The following is a 22581-nucleotide window of genomic DNA, read 5'->3' as shown; positions in this document are numbered from 1 at the left end:
GAGAGGCCCGCGTACTGCAATTTAAAAAAAAAAAAAAAAAAGAGGAAAAAAAAGAATTTTTAAAAAGCTAAGAGTACTCTGAGATCCATGAATTTCAGTAAGTTTAACTTGTTGTCATAAGTTCTGTTCAAGAAACTTTAAGTACCTACTGTATGCCAAGCACTGTTTTAGGAGCTGGGAGTAAAAGTTGGACACAAAACCTACTCTGATGTATAATGAAGAGGCACTCATAGAAAAGTAGTTCCAGATGATATTGGATAAGTTAGGTGTTATCTTAACTGAATAGCTAAAGGGCAACATCAACACTCAAAGAATGGCCACCTCACCCCTCCTGGGGCTCCCAGGGGGCTGCCTGGAGAAGAAAGCACAGACAAAACCCCATGCGTGAACGGGAAACATCTGGAATAAAGACAGAGGGGATGGTGAAGGATCCTGGCTAGGCTGCTCGGTGCATAGCCAAAATCCAATCACTCCTTCTGTGTTACGAATAGAAATTCAATTTTGTTCAGGGTGGCATCCAGCCTGACTCAAAATACACTTCCTAGAATTCCTTACAGCTAGGGTGACCATGTGACACATTCCTGCCCAATGAGATATAAGTGGAAGTCACAGTAGGGCTTCTAGGGAAGCCATTGGCTCACATTTGGCTTTTGCTTTTCCTTCTTTGACCATCACTCTTCTTGCTGCCTAAAATACAGACAAGAAGCCCAGAGGTGGGGTCGTCATTCTAGGGGGCATGAGGAGTAGAAAAATAGAACAAGTCTGGTCTCTCGGAGCTGTCACCTCGGCCCTGGACTACCTACTTCCAGTCTCCTTGGTACTGAGAAAAGTAAATCCCAGTTGAGTTAAGGTCCAGGAGTGAAAATGCATCCAGGTGTATGGAAACAGAAACTCATCTCATACACGTAGACAGTGCTACTATGCATTACTATCTACTTATTTTACTATTTACTTATTTATATTCTGGGAAAAACTCCAAATCTTAGAGCAAACGCTAACATCCAAAAGCAAACTCTGAATCCTTCAGTTTTTTCAAAACATCAAATGAAGGCTGCCCTGACACTTTTTAAAAATTCTGTTATAATTAAGTGGCAAACACGATTAACAACTGTGTTATCAGAAAGTTTAAATATGATGTTTAATCAAGAGCTAATAAAATAACAAGATTACAATGGCCAGTAACATTTGCAGTTTCCTCTAAAAAAGTTCACATGAATACATAATCCCAGGGTTTAAACAAGATTTGTTCCTCTCATCCTCCAGAAAGAGAACTATGAAGTCACTCTCTCTCTCTCTCTCTCTCTCTTTCTCTCTCTCTCTCTCTCTCTCTCTCTCTCTCTCTCTCTCTCACACACACACACACACACACACACACACACACAGCCACCTTCTGCCATCCCCATTGTATCACAAAATAAAGGACAATCTTCCAAAATAGGAAAATTAGAGCCTAATAATAAAATGGCAAATCTTCCCAAGAAAAGGCAGTTGGCATAGCATAGTCATACGAATAACAAGAATATTCAGAGATAAAGGAGCAGATGGGGGGAGAGGCAAAAACTGAAGAAGTAATAGAGGAAATTTTCCCTACTTTACAAATAGACTTCAGCTGGCAGGTTGAAAGAGGCTGGCCAGCTCCAAGTTAGGAATAATTATAAAAGACTTATCAATGCAAACTCTGGTACTTCCTAGAACAGAGAAAAGCCATTGCTTTTCTTTATTTTATAATAATTCTTCATATTCCCTTCTTAATTCTAGTTAGTTTTTTTCTTAATACAGTCTCCTGGGTTTTCTAAAAATAACTATCAGCTCAAAGAGGAAATTTCATCTTTTCTTCTTCAATATTTACTCCTTTCTTTTCTTGTCTTCTATTTTCTAGAAGCCCCAAAAGTCTCTTAAAAACTAGTGACAGCTTTCTTATTTCTGATTTCAAGATGAAAAATCTTGAAATCGTCTAGACAAAAACCTATAAAAGAAAGGAATTATACTGGCATCAGACTTCATCTGCACACTGTTGAGAAAAAAAGAATCACATTCCCAGAATTTTGTACCCATAGAAGATACACAACTCTAACAGTAAAAGGAAATATTGAAGGTAATTTAGTAACAACAATTATAGTATCATTGTTAATACTTATACAGCACTTGTACAGTTGTAAGCATTTCACTTATTGTCATAGTTTGTCTGCATAGGTGGCTGCCATTAATTCCTTCCCTCCCCCTCCGTTCAAGCTACTCCTCCAACTCAACGTGGAGTCTAGTCTCCCATCTCATAGAATCTGGTAGAAGTGTCATTGTACCAATTCTAAGGCAAGATATTATGAAGACTGTCAGCTTTCTGCCTTCTGGAGCCCTAAGTTCCCATGTAAGGAACCCAGGCTTCTCTGATAGAGAGAGAGGTTATATGAGGGAAACTGAGACATGAGTGAAAAAGCCATCTGGGACATCCAGCCTGGCTGAACCTTCAGACGATTCCAGGCCCTGCCGGTATCTTGAGTCCAACTACATGAAATCCCCCAAATAAGAATTGTCCAGCTAAGCCCAACCAACCCAGAGAAACATGAAAGATAACAACAAACTGTTGTTTACATTGTTGTTTTGGGGTAGTTCATTATACAGCAACAGATAATCAGAATGCTTATACCAACTCATTTCATCTCACAATATTCATATGCGGTAACTGTTATTAGTATCCCCATCTCACAGATAAGGAGAGGAGGACCAGAGAAATTAAATAACTTTCTCAAGGTTATCCAGCAAGCAAGTAAATCCTTGAAGAAATGCAACAATTCAAAAATAAATAAACCTCAGGGAACTATATTCAATACCCCGTAATAAACCATAATGGAAAAGAATATGAAAAAGAATATGTATATATATAACTGAATCACTTTGCTCTACACCAGAAACTAACACAACATTGTAAATCAACTATACTCCAATAAATATAAACCACATTCTTCATATGCAAAAAATATTGAGAAAGACTCTAATGCAACAACAAATGCATCAAAGAAGAGACCTCAAGATAGAGGAAATGGGAAAGGAGAAAAAACAGTGGTGAAAAGTGCATCTTGCGAATACCTTGTGAAATCTAAGATACTATGGATACCATGACCGAGAGCATGTAGATTAAATGTTGAAGATTTCCAAAACAAGAGACAAACTACAAGGGTATAGTAATTGTCAAGAGTGAAAGAAAATGTAGGAATTGGGAAGGAGCAGACTGGAGGCAGGAGGAAGAGACAGAAGTCAATGCATTCTAAAGTTCTTGGTATGAATTTCTGCAAGATATAAATGAACAAAACTGACTCACGTACAAAATCAAATAGACCAACTACCATTGGAGAGATTGGGAAAGTGGTTAAATTCCTACCATTAAAAAAGAGAGCAGAAACAGATAATTTTAGAGTGAGTTCCATATAACTCACAAAGAATAGAAATGTTATTTAAATTATTCATGACTATAGAAACATAAAGTTCCTAAATCCATTTTATAAAACTTGTTTAGCCTTAAAACCAAAACTGATCAAAGTAGTACAATGAAACTACAGAGCAATTCCACCTATAAATATTTGCAAAAATTCTAAATAAAATATTAGCAAGTAAATGCAAAAGTAGATGAAGTGAATATTGCCAATGATCAAGTTTCCACACCAGCAAATCCATGGACATCATTCACGATAACAACAAATGCATGGAGGAAAAGTGGATGGGTTACATCAATAGGTTCTAAAAAACATTCAGTAAAATTCAATGGCCATTTTTAATAAATCTTCTAATAAAATATAAATCGAAAGAAACCTCTTGAATGTGAAAATATCTGTTTATCGAAAATCAGTTGCAAACATCATTCCAAACAATCAAATGCCAGGAATGAGATAGGATGCCTGCTCTTATTACAATTCAACAGTGAACTGAGGAGAAGAAAACAGTGAATATAAATAGAGTATATGGGGAGATAAAATTTTCTCTTTTTGCTAATGATATGTTTATATACCTAGAAATTCCACCCCCAGTTTTAAATTGAAAACTACTAGAATCAATGAATAAGTTTGTTCTGGTGCCTGGAAAAATTCAGAGCTTTTCTCCATATTTGCAATGGAAAAAATTTTAAACATAGTAGCATTAAAATGAAAAGAAAATTTAGAAATAAGCATATATTCAAAGTTTATACATACATTTAACGCAATGCCAATTAGAATCCCCCATTTTTAAAGTGGATATAATAAATGTTCTGGCAAGATTAAATATCCAAAACTTTGCAAGAAATTTGTGAAAAAGAATAGTGAGGGGAGGGCCATACCAGACTTAAATCCATTAGAATCAAAACATGGCAGGGGAATAGACATCAGAACAGACTGAAGAGCCCAGAAATGAATCCCAGTATCATTTCTAGAGTAAACCCCACTTGGTCAATGGCAGTATTCATAGAACAGAAGCTTCTATATGACAAAGTGAATATCGTGATCCACTGTGGAGAGAACAGCTCGTTGATAAAACTGGCACATGCACAGCTGACTATGCATATAGGAAAAAGGAAAAAGTGGTGCAGCCCACATTTCATTATGAAGACACTGAACAGTGAGTTAGCTGTGTGCATTCTCAAGAAGGGAAGTCCTTGATGTACCGCTCAGCAAGAAAAGGAAGATTCAGAGAATATATGTTACAATAATCCCCCTGTTTTTGGAACGTCTTGTCCACCATTTAGAATTGTGGATCATGCATCCTGAGCACAGGAACAACACTGCTTTGGAGGATGCCTCTTTGAACAGAACAAAACATAAATATATAAACATTCACAGAGAAATGTAGAGATACATAAACACTGCTTGACGGTAGAAGAGTCGGGGAGCTCTGGATACGAAGGGAGGGAAGGAACAAACAATGGAATTTTGAAAAGGTTTCCACAATAAATACGACTGTTATGTGATCTAATTTGTGAAGAATTATTAGTGTGCGTGCACATGCACACTCACACACCCACACCAGTGTGTTAGAGAGAGAGAGAGAGAGAGAGAGAGCGATACGAAAGGATGGGACCTAAAATGTTATCTGTGGTTATCACAGAGGCATGAATTTCAGACGATTTTTTTACTTTATATAGTCAGGAAAAAATAAATTTCATGATCAAAAAAAGGGTTCAAAATTATAAAATACAAATGTATGCATATAACTTTAGTTTTAAAATACTATATTTTAAATGGCTGCCAGGTCAGAGGGTCTTCATATTCTTTTTTGTGAAGTTTAACAAGGTGGAGAGTGAATGCCCATAGCACAGGACTGACACCTGGAATAATGATCGCTCCTATTACCACTATTTCCGGGAGTTTAGAGGTCTAGTTGTAGCAAAAGTATAACCTCAGGGACCCAGAGTGAAGGGAAGCTCATAGAATCACTAACGGCTCTAAAACCACCTTCATGAAGAGGAAAAGAAGTATGGGCTCATCTCCTCAACACAACTGTGCACTGAGAAGAGATGACATCACTGTGATTTAAGAGCTGAAGAAAAACATTGGTTCTGACTTTCCAAACAGAAGGTCTTAAGTACTCTTGTCATCCTGATGGAAACATGACAATGTGAGCTGAGTACCGCGCTTTTTATTCGAGACCGTCAAGCGACCTGATTTGTAAGCAGGCTTTGTGTAATAACTCCCTACCTCCATCATCAGGTCCGGAGAAGTCTCTCCAGTCTCATTTGGCACCTTGGTATTCAAACCCCACCACAAGGGAAAGCAAATCACCCTGCTACTGCCATGTCTCTAGCAGTCCTTCAAAGCTCCAGGAGCTATAATAGATGGTAATAGATTCCAGGAGAACTTAGAAATCCCTGTGGTTAAAATACTTTTTAAAATGTAACCAGTCTTTCTAGCTGGGGAAAGCTAATCTCATCCTCTCTCATGGTACACTGCAACCCAGACCCCTTCACCTTCCTCAGATGCGTGCATAATACCTTCTGATGTTCAAGTAATGCCGTGTCCAAAAAGGCAGCTCCCTAACACAGTCCTGGGTCTGCAGCCTGCCAGCTGCCCACGTAGTGGGAGCCAGACACTTGTCTCAAACCCTTCCTGATAAGGCTGCCCTGCCCACCCTCCATCGCCCATGCCCGTTAACTTCATGAGCCTTAATTCTTCATAAACTGGATATTAGCACCTTCTAATATCCTGAAAGAGCAAGTCTGAGGTAATTTATTTTGAAAATGTATGCTTCTGTAGTTGTGAGGACGAAATAACTCTATCTTCACAGTGAAGACCTTTGAATTCATCCACTTGCCATAAGCATTTATGACCAGACTGACTTGTTTTGCTGCTGAAAATGCTAGAAACACAAGAATGGGTTTTAAATGGAAACTCTCCAAGATAAATTGGCCCTCAAAATACTTCTGATGGCATTTATTTAAGTGTAAAACTGAAAAGCTATAGATGCATAAATGTATTCAGAATTCTGATTATAATTACCATAGAAAGAGGCTTTTATAGTTATCGCTGCATCATCCTAACTTTGGAAGTAAGAAGACTTATGCGAGGCTCTACCTGAATCAGGTGGGTATATCAAAAGAAACCACACACTTTTCATCACACACCCTGAGCCGATGTGCAAGGACTATTTTTCTAGTGGGGTCCCACATAAAGCAATATCCTTCCAATTGCCAGGAAACTTTCCCAGGGGGTGTGAGATCTAGACCTAAAGGATTTCAAAAGGATACATTTTTAAGACCTTTGTATTGTGTCAAAAAAATGACATAATGCCTCTTTATGGCAGCATCCTGCTTACATAAATGGGAATAACACTCACTACTATGCAATCACAGCTTCCCTTTTCCTCGGGGTCGGTGGGGGAGGGATTGATAATCACTGCGTGCATCTGCGAGATGTTGAAAGGCTGGAATATGCCTAGGAGTCACAAATTTCACCCTCCTCTTACTTTCAGTCCAAACGACCACAGAGAAATTGTTTTCTACAACCACGGTGACCGTGCCTCTTATGCCCACGTTTATACATGCATACACCACGCCCTGACTGGCCTACAGTGAGCTCTTCCTCTGTAAGTTCTATGTCTCCGCCATCACACACACTGCTATGGACTGAACAACATTCCCCAAATTCAGGTGTTGAAGCCCTCACCCGTCATGTGAGAGTGTGTAGAGATGGGGCCTTTGGGAGATTAGGTTTAGATGAAGTCATGAGGGTGGAGCCCTCTGCTGGGATTAGTGTCCTTGTAAGAGACACCACAGAGCTTTCCATCCTCTCCCTCCCACGTGAGGACACAGAAAGAAGGTGGCCACCTACAAGCTAGGAAAAGGGCCCTCACCAGGAACCATATCAGCTGGCATCTTGATCGTGGACTTCCCAGCCTCAAGAACTTTGAGAAATAAACCTCTGTTGTTTTAGCCACCCAGTGTGTTATGGTGGCCAGAGCTGACACCCTCCCTCTACGGTTTCCCTCTGCTCAGTTCTGTGATTCCAGGTATACTGCTAAAGGCACATCCCTAATTCTCAACTTCCCCACGAACAAGTCAGGATATTTATAACATTTCCTTCTATTTGATATACCTTCTCTTCTTTCAGAAAGCTTCCTTTACCAGCAACACCTCTTCCTCCCACTGAAAAGGTGGTGTATCACGGGCAGAAAACACAGGGTCACATCCAGCCCATCATACACACTTGAGCAGCCTCTTGAGAGTCACGTCTGTGAAACAGGAATCAAATATCTGCCCTTATAAGGATCAAATAAAATAATGTACCTGGATCTTAGCTTCTTTTGTGGAATCTGACTTCAATGCAAAAAGCCAGTAACAACTCCAGTAGAAAAATTATTTTTTTTAAAAAAAGCCCCACACAAACATACCAAGATTTATAATAGTCTATGCCACCCTGTAAGTCAAGTAACCTTAGGGCAAGCACTTTTCTCCATAATCATTAAAAAAAAAGGTTTGAAATAAGAGAAAGTTCAAAGATGATTTTAAGAACTCTCTATACCAGACAGCAGACACTAATTCAGTGACACTGAACAAAAGGTTCCCCCACTAGACTGTGAGATTCTCAGGGGCAAGGCCTGAGGTTTCTTCACTTTTAAAACAACAAAGTCCATTTCAGTGCCTGGCACATAGCAAGAAAGAATCAACCAAGCATTCACTGAATGAACAAATATGGTGCCGCATTCAAGAGAATGCTCGAAAGTGTTTTCTCCTGCTGAGAGTGGGTTCCTAATGATCACTCCAGGATTCTTCTTTGTAAATACATAGCAGCCTAGCATAATGAAAAGATTTGACTCTGAAGTCAGACACACCTGCACAGTGACACTGATTCTGCCACTCACCTTGGGCAAGTGCCTCAAATATTTCATCTGTAAAATGGGGATACTGATGCTCACCGTAAAGGCTTGTTGTGTGAATATTAGAGGAAATACACATATAGCAGCTTGAGCATTGTCCAACACAGTGTATGTGCTCAACAAAGAAAGGTTATGTTATCGATGAGTATCTCCAAACAAGAGTTCACGTTTAAATCCAATTATACTCACTACATCACATCCCAACCTATTCATCATCTATAAACTACATCGAGCAATATTTCCATTCAATTACTGTCTACTGACTTAATGGACTGTGACACTACAGGCCGGACATGAATGATGCACAGTTCTTAGAACACAGAATCGGCTATCATAAGACCTCACATACTGAGATCTAAAGCATAAACTAGGATATGTACCCTGAGGTCTGGGGTCAAGCAGTAGGGACAGGGTCTACATAGCTGGGGGGTGGGTGGTGGGTGGTGGGTGGGGGGTGGGCATGGCTGCAACAATTCCAAGTAGCAATGTCCCAAGGAATTTTCCAGACAGTCAAAAAAGCAGGCTGTCTCTAAGTAGGGCAGAGTGCCACTAAAGCAATGTAAGAATGAGCCAACATGAAAATCTGCAATGAAATGGAACCGCCAGAAGAGCTGGATGAGAAGAGGATAGGAACAGAGGACAAGTGAGGCCTCCCTAAATTTCCTAAACCAGTCAGAAGCAGCCAGCACGTAGCTTCATAGCTACCACATGTGTGCAGGTCTCCCCTGAGGACGAGGGTATCCTCCACTTCCCCAGAGAACAGACAAGAGATTATTCAAAGCAGAGATGAAGTAAGAGGGTGCGGAGAGGAAGAGGCCAGAAAGCAGACTTAACAGTAGAGCTTTAAGGCTAAAGATTTTCAAAACTGGCCATAGCGTCTTTCAGATTTTCAGCATAGAGCATTTTAAAAATTATTCAAGGTCCGAAATATGAGTGAACTACCTGAATGGCATATCTTCTGACAAGGAATTCAAAGCAAAATAATAATAATTATAATATTGATTATAATAATTATAATATATTTGTATATTATAATTATCAATTATAATAATTATAATAAATTGCATTTAATTAATAAGAAGCTTATAACGCTTTTCAGAGTGTTTACACATATGTTATTCCATTCAGGAATAATACTAGAAGGTAAAATGCTAACTGGTCAAGGGCCAGGGATGGGCAGGGGGTCCACCAGCGCGATCCCAAGAGAGCGACGGAGCAACAACCGAGCTAGCCACACAAACGCCCCAGTTCAGCAGTGGGGTGTACCCCCTGCACTGTAGCCTCAAAGGGAGAGCCCGGGGGTCCTGTGCTAACAGGACAGAGGCAGTCGGGAGCAGACAGAGGGACTAATTGGAAACATGAAGTTGGTCCACCTCCACTCTAGGCCTGGCGCAAGGAGAGATCAACTTTGCATTGAACAACAGACTTCATAGGGCTTCCCTGGTGGCGCAGTGGTTGAGAATCTGCCTGCCAATGCAGGGGACACGGGTTCGAGCCCTGGTCCGGGAAGATCCCACATGCCGCAGAGCAACTGGGCCCGTGAGCCACAGCTACTGAGCCTGAGCGTCTGGAGCCTGTGCCCCGCAACAAGAGAGGCTGCGATAGTGAGAGGCCCGCGCACCGCGATGAAGAGTGGTCCCCACTCACCGCAACTAGAGAAAGCCCTCGCACAGAAACGAAGACCCAACACGGCCAAAAATAAATAACTTAATTTAAATTAAAAAAAAAGACCTTATAGACCAAAAATAAAGACACCAAGCTGAAGTCCCATTGCAATGACAGGTCAAAACCCTTAATCTGGGTGACCTTCACTGCTATTCAAATGCAGCCATTGTGATGAAAATGTGCCTGGATTCAGTTTGTAAGCCAAGAAGCAGACAGGCACAGATGATGTTCCCTCAGGCCATTCATTAATGCACAGGGCCATTTTGGCTTCTCTGTTTCTAATTTTCATATTTCTTTAATTTCGTTCTCATCCTCTTACTTGGGCATTCTCCCTGAAGCCAGGATTATGCCTAGCTGTGGCTATAACGTTTTTATGTCTTAAAATGTTAACTTCTTCAGGTGTTGTTTCCATAAACCCAGGAAAACATTAGCAAATCAATTCAAAGAGACAGGGGCACCCCCTTTGTCCCCCACTGCATATAAGTGGCCCCATCTCTCTCAGGCATATGCAGGACAGTGTTTCTGCCATGAAAGAGCTCCCCAGGAAAAGGTTAGGGATACTGTTATCAGAATGGAAATTAAGAAAAATGATCAATCAAATGTCACAAAGCAACTACAATTTCATAAGTCTTTAAAAGTCAAGGCTTAGGGTATGTTTTACCTCCCAGCCACTCTCCCCTACCGCTAAAATCATGGTATAATTGACATTTAAGTCCTACACTGTTACTGTAAAGGGTAACAAAGGGTGCAGAACAGTACTAACCCATTCTGTTGGGCAAGGAACTTTCTGGCACTTTCCCAGTCCTTCCAGGAAAGAAGAAAGATCATGTGCCTACCATTAGGAAGGGTTGAATTCACCAAGTTGTTGAGAATTTTTAATCTTCCTTGTAATGTAAGTCATAGTACCATTAACTTGAATGTTACTGAAAACAGGTTTAGCTGAGCGTCTCATAAAGTAACAACACAGAGCAGGAGAAAAAGTATTTGACTTCTTCTGTGAAGCTAAAACTACAGTCAGCATTCTGCATCCCCAGGTTCTACCTCTACAGATACAGAGGGCTGACCACACTTCGGTAGTTCGTTAAAGGGACTGGAGAATCCGCAGATTTCGGTATCTGTGGGCGTCCTGGAGCCAATACTCCTGCGGATACCAAGGGACGACTGTATGTGAAGAACAGATTTCAAATGTAGCTAATCATCTTATAAAAAGAAACACAAGCATTCCGGCAAGAATGTAAGTCATAGTACCATTAACTTGAATGTTACTGAAAACAGGTTTAGCTGAGCGTCTCATAAAGTAACAGCACAGAGCAGCATTCTACTCCACCTCCCATCATACCTTTGACTCACCCCTGCTGTTGAGCTGTGAATATTCCATGGGCCTTAACCAGTTCCCAACCAATTCCCAGATAGGTTCTTTTGACACATCACTTTTGCATGAGGACTTCACTGTGTGTGAATTGCCTTGATTCAGGAAGATGGAGCCCAGTACTTCTCAGCCTTCCCCTCGTAACTACCCCCAACTATAGAGTAGAGCAAATGCCTTCCCTAGAGGGTTTGAGGTCCAGCTCAAGGTAGCAAGTAGAAATCTACTTGATGCCTCACGTTTTATTTTTTTAAGTGTCAATTACATTCTACTCCATAATGTATGCATCTGTTTTCTGAATTCATGTGAAATGGACACTTCAGGAAGCTGCACCAGGTTAATCCTATAGCTTTGTGTATCCGGTTCACAACAAGTATCAATTCACCCTATCCTCTATTTCATAGAAATTCACTCAAACTTTTAATCCCTTTGTCTTTGCATATCAGCTTTAGAAAAAAATAAAGGTAGTTCAACACATTTCACTACTTAAATAAAATTGAAGTCGTTCCTTAGGAACATTTAGAAGAAAGAGAGCATTTCAATTTTATTCTTTTCCCTGATTTCCCTCCATCTTTCCTCTATACTATAGTGGAATGTGGTAGGTAGAATTTTTTCTACTTGTCCCCCCCACCAACCCATTGCCTTTTCTGTAACTAACAGGACCCTGCGGCAGGTAGAAAGCCCATCCCAAGTAGTTTAGGGATTTACAGGCTTAATCCTCCCAACACCTGTAGAAGGGGTGGCATCGGGCCCAGACCTAGATAAAATACCTATCCCCTTAGCCACAAAGATTGGGTCAGGAATGGGCATGTGATCAACCAAAGCCAACCAGAAACTCCCAGTCAACCAGCACTTCTGCCCCAAAGCTCTTTCTCCTATACTGCTAATATACATATCCGAAGAAGTCAGTGGCCATCTTTGTTAACATGTGAAGAAAGTCTCCCAAGAATCAAGCCAATTCATATACAGGAGGTGCTGAAGGAGAATCAAGAGGAAGAATGACACAGAGATATGTGGGAAGTACAGAGAGACAGAGAGTGCCCTGAGGATACCACTTTAACCCCTAGATTCCACTGTACCTGAAGCCAGGTACCTCAGATCTACTTAGATGAGAAAAAAAAAATCCTATTTTGGCATAGGTAGTTTAAGTTAGGTTCAGTCATCTATAACTGAACACTTTCCAAGATGAAAATATGGACATGTGATTTCCAACTCCCAATCCTTCAATGCTCCTTATCAAATACCTAGAAGGAATCCAAACTCCTTAGTATAGCACCAGGGCCATCTGCAATCTAGACCCCACCTTCCATAGGTCAAGGGTGATTGATGGATGAGCCTTGGTTTTGTGCACTACATGCAAAGATGACCCAGAAGATGCTCCAAGTCTTGATGAAAGATGTCTTCCCATTTTCTCAATTTATTCCTTTATTTACACTCATGGCTCCCTCTACATCTCTCATCTACCTACTATTGTCTGTCCTGTTCTCCTTGCTGGGAGTATCTCATCCTCATTATCTGCCCAGTGGATGTTCATCCTTCCATCTCAGCCCAAGCAGGTTCCCCCTTGAGAACTCCTCCCATCTTTTCCTGTTGAGTTGCTCACTTCATCCCAGCTTCCTTAACGCCACTCTCAGAGTGAGCAGTGCTGTAGCCACTGTCAGCAGGCCACCTCCACACCCACCAGGAGTTCCTCCGCCTGCGACCTCTCTTATCTACCTTTGCATCACCAAAATCTGACACAGTGCCTCCCATGTAGTAAATCTTATGTGAACATTTACTAAATACATGAAAGAATGAATCAATGAAATAAACTTAACAATGGTTAGCACTATTTGAATAAAGGGCAAAGGTGCGAAAGGGAATGGAATTAGATGCTAGTTTCCTTCCTTCCAGCTGCAACCCAACCAAGGACCTCGATTACTCAAAATGATTTGGCCTGAGACAGAAGCTTGAGGAGGAGTAAATTCACAGAATTAGAAGTATGAAAACATTTTCTACCCTCTCCTACTATCCACACTCAATCCCAGTATCTGCCCTTGATTCTACTCATTTCGAAGAAACACTTTGTTCAAATGTTCATATAGGAACTGAGAGTTAATACAAAAATAGAGAGTCTCAAACTAAAGAGGTAGTTGGCTTTCTGGAAGAGCACCTCAACGTGGCTGGAGGGACTGTCACTGTCATGCTGGGGGCACTGAGACTTTTCCATTTGCTCTCACCCATTACCACACAGTCCTTAGCCTTTCCAGAAACACAGGGTCCTGTGGTTATGAGGGGCTGCAGGCAGAGCGCTATGTCTTCAGAACTGGGAAGCAGGACGGCTGGTGGATAAGCCCTGATTTTGTGCACTTCATGCAAAGGTGACTGGAAGACACTCGGAATCTTGATAAAACACATCTTCCTATGTTCTCAATTTATTTCATTGTTTATATGCAATAGGTAGCTAATGTCATGAGGACTGCACACAGCCACCTGCAGCTTGGCGGCAAGCGGCCATACAGGGAGGGGACGTTAGTTTGGGTCTAGCAGAACCCCCCTCTCGGTGCTGACCATAGAGCCCCTTACATCCCTCCGCTCCCTTTTCAGAAATTCCATGAGTCTTCAGATTTGTTCTAAAATGTCTACTTTCTGAGTCTCTTTGCTAAAAGAGAAGGCGTGGTTCTTCGATGCAGGTACCCTCCCGCACTAACCGCCTCCTTCCTATCTGCAGGTTGGAATACGTCTGTAAGCAAAGTCCGCAGTTTCCACCTGGGAAGCAGGCATCTGGGTCCCACCTCTGAGTCTGATAATAAAGGACCCGTTTCCACACTCACTGCCGAAGCCTATGTGTTGCAATCGGGCTTGTTTTGGAGAAGAGTTTCTAGCAGCTGATGGCAAGAGGACGAGATCAGTGAGAAGCAGGAAATCTGGACCCTCCATGTCAATCAGCATTATTAAAACTTAAAGCACAGGGTAGATGAGAAATCTGAAAATCACCTTACAAGAGGGGGTAATTCCTAAGCAGCTGTAATGGAAACAAAGACCCTCTAAATCTAAGTGCAACAGGAAGCAAAACCTCCTACCCTGCCATTACTGTTCTGAAGACTCGCCTTCCCTTGTAATTATAACTAAGTTCAGGTTTGTTCTTCAAGAAGGGGTAACTTCCCCCACATGCTATTTATCTTTTTACAGAAGATTCAGAAGGTTAAAATAGATGGCTTAGGTTTTAAGGACACTTTCATTTTGGAAAATATAGGCGATTATAATGGTTAATTACAGGTTTTGGGGGAAAATTCTTGATTTTTTGCCAAGATGTATTCATTGAGCCACACTGGGGGAACAGTGGTTTGGAGAACAGGGGCGACGTTCTAGATCCATGTGCTGCCTTAACTGTCCAACACCTGGAAAGGGAGCCCACCCCCATGCCACTCTCCAAAGCAGGTGGTTCTCCTGTTCCTTCTCTCCCTCTCCCCTCACCCCCTCTGTATATATCTGTATTTTTTTCAAGTGCCAGAGAAAAATCAACCCTTTCTCCCTCCCCTTTCCCATAGCTCTTCTGTTCTGGAAAGAGCACAAACAAACAAGGCTTAATTTCTCTGTTTGATAATCATGGGAAAAGAAAAATTTTAGTATATGTAAAGAACCAGTCTAATTGCTTTCACTGAATTCTCTGGTCATTTCAGTCCAAGAAAATAAATCTCCCCAATTGCCTGGCTGAGAAGACCAGTTATATCCCTGAATTCTTAACAAAAGGCTCACCAAGGTAGCCCTATGCAGACATGACAGATATTAGGACTCTGTTGCTAGTTATCCAAACGGCCCATTTCTTCTGCACAACAGGGCTTATCGGCGACTAATACTGTTAAACTCAGATAAATCCAATATGTCCTTGCTGGGTTTGTCCTCTTGGGGGCTTAGTGAAAGCAACATGCCTTTCAAATGCTTCTGCTCTGAATGCTGCCCACAGAGAGGGCCTGTGAGATTGGTGGGTTGAGTTTGTGCACAGTGAATGAAACAAGGCACTTATGAATATTCATCCTCACTTATTCACACTCTGCCACCTAGAACTTCAGGAGCTCGCCTTCAGGCAAAAGAAGGATCAAGAGAAAAGCAAAGGACAGAGAGAGAAAATGAGAGGATGGGTCCCATGAAGCCACAGGAAGGTAGAGGGATGCTGTACTTGCACCTGGACAGAGCCTTGTCAGGAGTGAGGGAAGCCCCACTGCCTAGTCACAGAGAGCCATGGTGACACCTCAAGACAGGCTGTTCCCTTTGTGCTACAATTTCCTCTGCGGTGCCAGTTGCAAGGCTCACATTGACACCCAACTATGGCAAGAACCATGTCATGTGGAATGTTTCCCTGACAGTGCCCGTGACTGGGACCAGTGCTGGGCCTTTACACAGGAACAAAGCAAATGGTGGAAATTTCATACTCTGCCAGAGAGGACCTGAAGGAGATACGTCCCTGGCTAGTGCCTTCTCAATTCTCATGACAAACAAACACAGTCATCTCAAAATTTCTATAGAGGATGCCATTTTGAATTTCCTATGGTCGTGGGCAAATGTCCATGAGTTTGTGATCAGAATATTTTGTCTTCAGTTTATGTCACAATTTGATGTCAACACACAAAATTGAATCCTATATATATTTTGCCAATTGCCTTAGTAAATAAAATATAAACACCTTATAATTGAGGCACTGTCAAAAATGAAAACTCCAGCATGGATGCTTAGATTGATTAGTTCACACATTCAGTCAACAAATATTTAACGGGCTTCCACTGTGTGCTAGGAACTGCGGAGGGAATACAAGTAGGAATAACACATAGTCCCTACCCCTGAGAAGCTCATAGTATAGAGGAAATGAGAATTTAATGGGATGTTTGCTCCAACATGGATTTTTTGCAGAGTACTATTAGACCATAAAGAATATTCAATGGGGCTTCCCTGGTGGCGCAGTGGTTGGGAGTCCGCCTGCCGATGCGGGAGACACGGGTTCGTGCCCCGGTCCGGGAAGATCCCACGTGCCGCGGAGCGGCTGGGCCCCTGAGCCATGGCCGCTGAGCCTGCGCGTCCGGAGCCTGTGCTCCGCAATGTGAGAGGCCACAACAGTGAGAGGCCCGCGTACCGCAAAAAAAAAAAAAAAAAAAGAATATTCGATGACTGTCTATGGGAGTTGGAGAAGGATTCACAAAAGAAATAGCATCTAATTTGGATGCTTTAAGGATGGATACCTGTTTCAAAAGTGGAGAAAGAAGTGGGGTCATAGTAAGCACAACTCAGTTTTATTATCTACTGGTCTATGTCATCAGTTTCTAGAAAATCATCACCCCTGTTATCTAAAAGCAAATGCATCAGTGGTTTAAATTGAGAAGTTACACATTTGCTCCAAGTAGACTGAGTTCATTATAATTTACCAGACTGATTCCTTTCTATGGTATTTACACAGTTCATGGAAGGCTTTGACTCATAATGACTAAGATAAGTGTTTCTCTCATTTGAGTTTCCATGTACTGCTTCCTTTGGTCATCTGTTATTTGGGGTCTCTTTAAACTGAACTGAGTTTAATCTTTGGACTGTACATGTGGCAACACAAATGACTGTCAAATCTCTTTGATGTTAAACTAACAGATGTCTTGTTTAATTTTGTGGTACTTTGATAAAAGGATTAAGGGGAGGCTCATGAAAGCAATCACCTTACCTGAAAAGCTGAATTTTAACAATAATCAACAAGGCCAAAGATGTGGTTAAGCTCAGCCTAGTAAGAAATGAGCTTACTACAAATGAGCACTCATACTGGATAGTTTTTGACCCAAAACACATTGACTGACCTATTAAAACTTGTGGCATTATTCAAGGTGAGTCAGCTGGTACAGAAAACATTTAATATTTTCATGTAACTTAAAAAACACTAACTGGGCTTGGGATCACGAAAAAGTTTTGGTAGTAGAATAGTAGTAATGGTTGCACAACGCTGTGGATATAGTTAATGCCACTGCATTGTACACCTGAAAATGGTCAGTGTTATGTATTTTTACCACAATAAAAAACACCCCAAAAAGCACTCATTTATAAACCAGATATTAACATTCAAAGTTTTTTATTCTTATCATTTTCCTTGGAGAATATTTTAAAAGATCATCGAAGACTCTCTTGCTAACAGACTCTCTCTAACTAAAAGCCTATTACTGCCTTCTTATCCAGGCAAAATCAATATGTAAAGCACTAACAAAATTTAAAAACCTAGTCTATCTGAAAGAATTCCGGAGGAAGTCAGTCCACAATATTCTCATAACCTTCTCTTAAATTAACGAAGTAACAGCATTATATCAGGCTATCAATTTGAGCATTTGCTACTCTTCTGTAGACATTCTGAAATGATTTCAACTCAACACACAGTTTTTGTGTGTGACTAATACTTGTTCATAGTTAACTTGTTCTGCCACTAACTAAATCTTACACGACATTTGAATCAAGCTGTTGAAAGATTTAGAAACTCCAGTAATTTACGCCATAGTAACACCGAACTGAGATGCCGACTGATGTCACTGCGAGTTTCACAAATATGATTTGGTGCCGCAGACCTAGGTCTAAAAGAGGGTGAAAAGAAGATGGAGCAAATATTCAGAAGGCAGAGTATGTTTAAAGAGTCGGCATTTTGAGGAGGAGATGTATGATAGATGTCGAAATCGATTAAACCACTTCTAATACAACAGGAAAATAATAGATTCTACCTTAGAAATTCTAACCAGACCTACGGGGAAATGAGAGCTATTTTACCCTAGGATTACGTAGGCATATGGCACGATTAGCGTCGTATTGAGATATGACTGCAGAGTAAGAAGAATCATTTCATACTTCATTCCTATGTACAATACTTTGCACTTAAGGAAATTATAACTTCCCATGTTAACGAAAGTATTTCTAAAAACGTGTTTATGATCTGGAAAGCAACCAGAATTTCCATTAACAAGGTTATGTTTTTCCTATTAAGTTTAGTAGATTTCACTTTTAAGTTCTGCAAGGATTTTCTCACCATGAAACTTGCTATATGTTGGACTATGGCTGAAGATAATGAAACTCAACCCTTAATAGTAATGGACAAAGTCTATTTAATCTTTTCTCTCTAGGACTATTCAGAGCAATACAACACAGAAGGATAAACACAGATCCTGTAAAGTACTTTCATACCTGGAAATCATCACTAATTAACACATTAAAAAAGACAAGCTTAATAGAGTAAAAGAATTCTAGACTGCATTCAGGAGATGTGGATTGAGTCCCACACTTTGACTTTAAGCATCTCTCTCTGCCATCCACAGGGTTGTTTGGGACGATCAGCATATGAGAAAGCACTTGGTAAAAGGAACAGCACCGATAAATGTGCATTAACACTGACAAAAACCACCACCAGCATTAGAAATTAGTCCGCGGTATTAGACCTTAGTCAATTCCTGCTCTTATTCTCCTGGATGACAACGTTACACCTTCCTTCTCTTTCTCTTCAAACATCTACCATTCTCTATCCTGGCGTCACTCTCTGTTGGTGACCTGGTTTCTCACTTCACTGAGAAATCTGAAGAAATCAGGAAAGAGCTTCCCCACACTCTTGCCACCACCTCTACCCACCGCCAGGATCTATGACCCAACACTTAGCCTCCCTCCTGCTACAGGGACGAAATATCCCTGTTCCTAAAACAAGCTAGTAGATCTGGCCTGTAGATCTCCAGTAGATCCTATCTTTTCCCATCTACTCAGCATCGACATTTTAGCAATTCTCCCCTCTATATCATTAATTGTTTGCTCTCCACCAGATCAGTACTAGCAGCAAACTAACCTTCTGCTGTTTTATGCATCTAAAACCAAAAACAGGGGGAGGGAGAGGGAGTGGACTGGGAGTTTGGGGTTGGTAGATGCAAACGATTACATTTAGAATGGATAAACAACAAGGTCCTACTGTATAGCACGGGGAACTATATTCAGTATTCTGTGATAAACCATAATGGGAAAGAATATTAAAAAAGAATGTCTATACGTGTATAACTGAGTCACTTTGCTGTACAGCAGAGATTGGCACTACACTGGAAATCAACTATACTTCAATTAAAAGGTAAAACTGGAACTCTTGTGCACTGTTGGTAGGAAGGTAAAGTGGTACAACTGCTATGGAGAACAGTAGGGCGGTTCTTTGAAAAATTAAAAATAGAATCACCATATGATTCAGCAATTTCACTTCTGAATATACATACTCAAAAGAATTGAAAGCTGGGTCTTGAAGAGATATTTGTACACCCATGCTCACAGCAGCATTACTCACATTAGCTAAAACATGGAAGTAACCCAAGTGTCTGTCAACAGATGAATGGATAAGCAAAATGTGGTATAAACATAGAATGGGATATTATTTAGCCTATATAAGTTTATTCATAACATGGGTGAACTCTGAGGACATTCTGCTAAGTGAAATAAGCCCATCACAAAAAGACATATATTGTGTGATTCCACATATGTGAGATACTTACAGGAGGTCTAAATCATAGAGGCAGCAAGCAGAAGTTTTTGCCAGGGGCTGCGAGGAGAGGGGAATGGGGAGTGATAGTTTAATGAGTATAGAGTTTCAGTTTTACAAGATAAAAAGAGCTATGGAGAAGAAAGACGGTGGTGATGCTTGCACATTGTGAATGTCATGCCACTGCACTACACACATAAAAATGGTTAACATGATAAAAAAAAAAAAAGGTAAAACCACAAACAAACAAAAAACAACAAAACAGAGCCCTCTCGACTCCAGTTCCCCTGTGAACTACCAACATATTATTTTCTTTCTTTTGCAGCAAAACTCTTCAAGCGTCCTCATTTATCCTTGTCTCTAGCTCCTTTCCTTCCATTCTGTTTTCAGCTCCCTCCAAAGAAGCATTTGCCCCATCGTTCCACCAACACAGGTCCCATCAAGGCCACCAGTGACCTCCAGGGTCACTGTTGACCAACAGTCAACTTTCAGCTGTCATCTTACTTGACCAGTTCTCAGCATTTGACACAACTTATCACATCCTCCTCATAACCCATCTTCACTGGGCTGCTGGGACACCTCTTTGTCCTGGTTTTCTTTCTTTCTTTTTCAATGGTTGCTCACTTTCCTTTGTTGTTTCCTCCTCATGTCCCAGACTCAGGATACTGAGTGTCCCAAAGGTCAGCCATTAAACCTCTTCTCTTCTTTTCTAATACTCTCTTGTCCCTTGGTGATCTCTTCCAGACAGCCGGCTTTAAATACCATCTATAGGTTCATGACTTAAAACGAAATATTTTCAGCCCAGATCTCTCCACTGAGCTGCATACTTCTGTATCCAGCTGTCTACTCAACATTCCCTCCTGAGGTCTAATGTACACAGAAAACTTAAAATGTCTAACACAGAACCACTGATCTGTCTCCAGGCATTTGCTACACTCTCAGGGTGCCCAACACCTGTTAATGACAACTCCATCTATCCAGTCATTCAGGCCAAAATGCATGCAAAATCCTTCACTCCACTCTTGGTCCCACTCTCACACCTTATCCATCTGCAAATCCTCAAAATATATCCAGATTCTGACCTCTTCTCACCCCTCCCCTGACTTCATCACCTCTTATCTGGCATGCAGCAATAGCCTCCCACCTGGTCTCCCTGCTTCCACCATTGGCCCCTCCACAGTCTCTTCCCAGCACAGCAGGCAGTGATTCTTTTAAAAGACACATCAGTTAATGTCTTCCATGCTGTGACTCTCATTCAGAGTAAACTGCAGAGATATTAGAAAGGCCTTTGAGACACAATGCAATCCAGCCCCCGTTACCTTTCTGATCTCACTTCCTACCACTCTCACCTGATGGCTCCGCCACCTGCTATTTCTCAAACTTGCCAACAAGCTCCTGCCCCAGGGTATTTGCACTTGCTGCTCAAGTGACCGCTTAAAAACAATTTACGAAATGACAGGACAAGTACTATTATTTAAAGTTTGCTCAAATAAGCTCCCTTGATTCTTACTATGAATTAGACATAGCTAGGAGAGTCATTCCCAAGGATGAGTACAATGAGGCATCACCAGCTTTAGAAAGTGCCTAGAAAAGAGAAGAGACAAAATGTAGATATGAACTGTGTCTTACTGGATCCCCAGGGCCTGGCCCAGGGCCTGGTGCATGGGGACACTTAGTGTGTGTATGATGAGTGAATGCAGAGGCCAAGGGAGGTTCCAGGGCAAAAATAAGGACAAAGCCAGCAAACAAAGATGATGATGTGAAGAATGAAAGGACCAGAGGAGCCCTAACATAGTTTCCTTTTCTTTGCTTTTCTACACTCATATTGCTGGGCCTGTGAGAGCCACTGTGCCTTCAAAAGGTTAGAGCCCACGTCTGGGAGAAGTGCCCTTGACTCGTGCAGCATCCCTTAAAGTCTGATAAAGCAGCTCCTGTACACAGTGCCACAGTGTACACAGGGGATTTGTTCAGCAATTGTGGTTTTCTCAGGTCATTAAGCAAAGCAGGCAGATTCCTGCACAGTCTCCTTGCACCCAGACCCAAGGGATCACATGATTCAGCACATTTTCCAAAAAAGGAAGAGAGAAAAGAAAGTAAGTAAGTCATCTACTTTGCTACAGAAAAACCACTTGCCTGATTCAACGTAGAATAGACTCTTCATCTTTCTTGTTAGACAAAATTCTGAACCGGGGGCCATCAATTTTCTCAGCAGCAGTGGTCTGAAACCCAGTTAAGAACAGTGGAATCCCGAAGTGGCTGGCTCATTATATGCATAACCATGTACAGTAGAAATCTGATTTAATGCCATCTCCTGACACCATGTGACAAAGGAGATGGGAAGGCACAGTGTCTGGATACTGCACCATGGACAGCTTAAATAAAACCAAGAGAGAAGAAAACATAAGCTTTGGACTGCTCTATATTTAACTAGATGAATTTAGTCAGTACTACATCTATCAAATCAGATTCCAAATGAGGGGAGACTAGCAGTGGTTACACAGCGGCTCTGCTGTCAGTTCTAAGGATTTCAAATCTCAGTTCTGCTCCTTATGAGCTCTGTGATTTTGGATGAAGTTGCTTATCCCAAATGAGATACTGTGTACAAAGCCGGTAGGACCGTGGGTAAGTCACGGTGAGCACCTAGTAACATACTATGATTAAACCTTTTACATACGCAAGCATCTAATGATAATACATTTTTACATTACGTTTAAATAATACAATTACA

The sequence above is a fragment of the Lipotes vexillifer genome, unplaced genomic scaffold (assembly GCF_000442215.2).
Source record: "Lipotes vexillifer unplaced genomic scaffold, Lipotes_vexillifer_v1.1 scaffold193, whole genome shotgun sequence".
In the NCBI taxonomy this organism is placed as follows: Eukaryota; Metazoa; Chordata; class Mammalia; order Artiodactyla; family Lipotidae; genus Lipotes; species Lipotes vexillifer.
The sequence above is the reverse complement of the archived record's forward strand: the minus strand, read 5'-3'. Positions refer to the sequence as shown.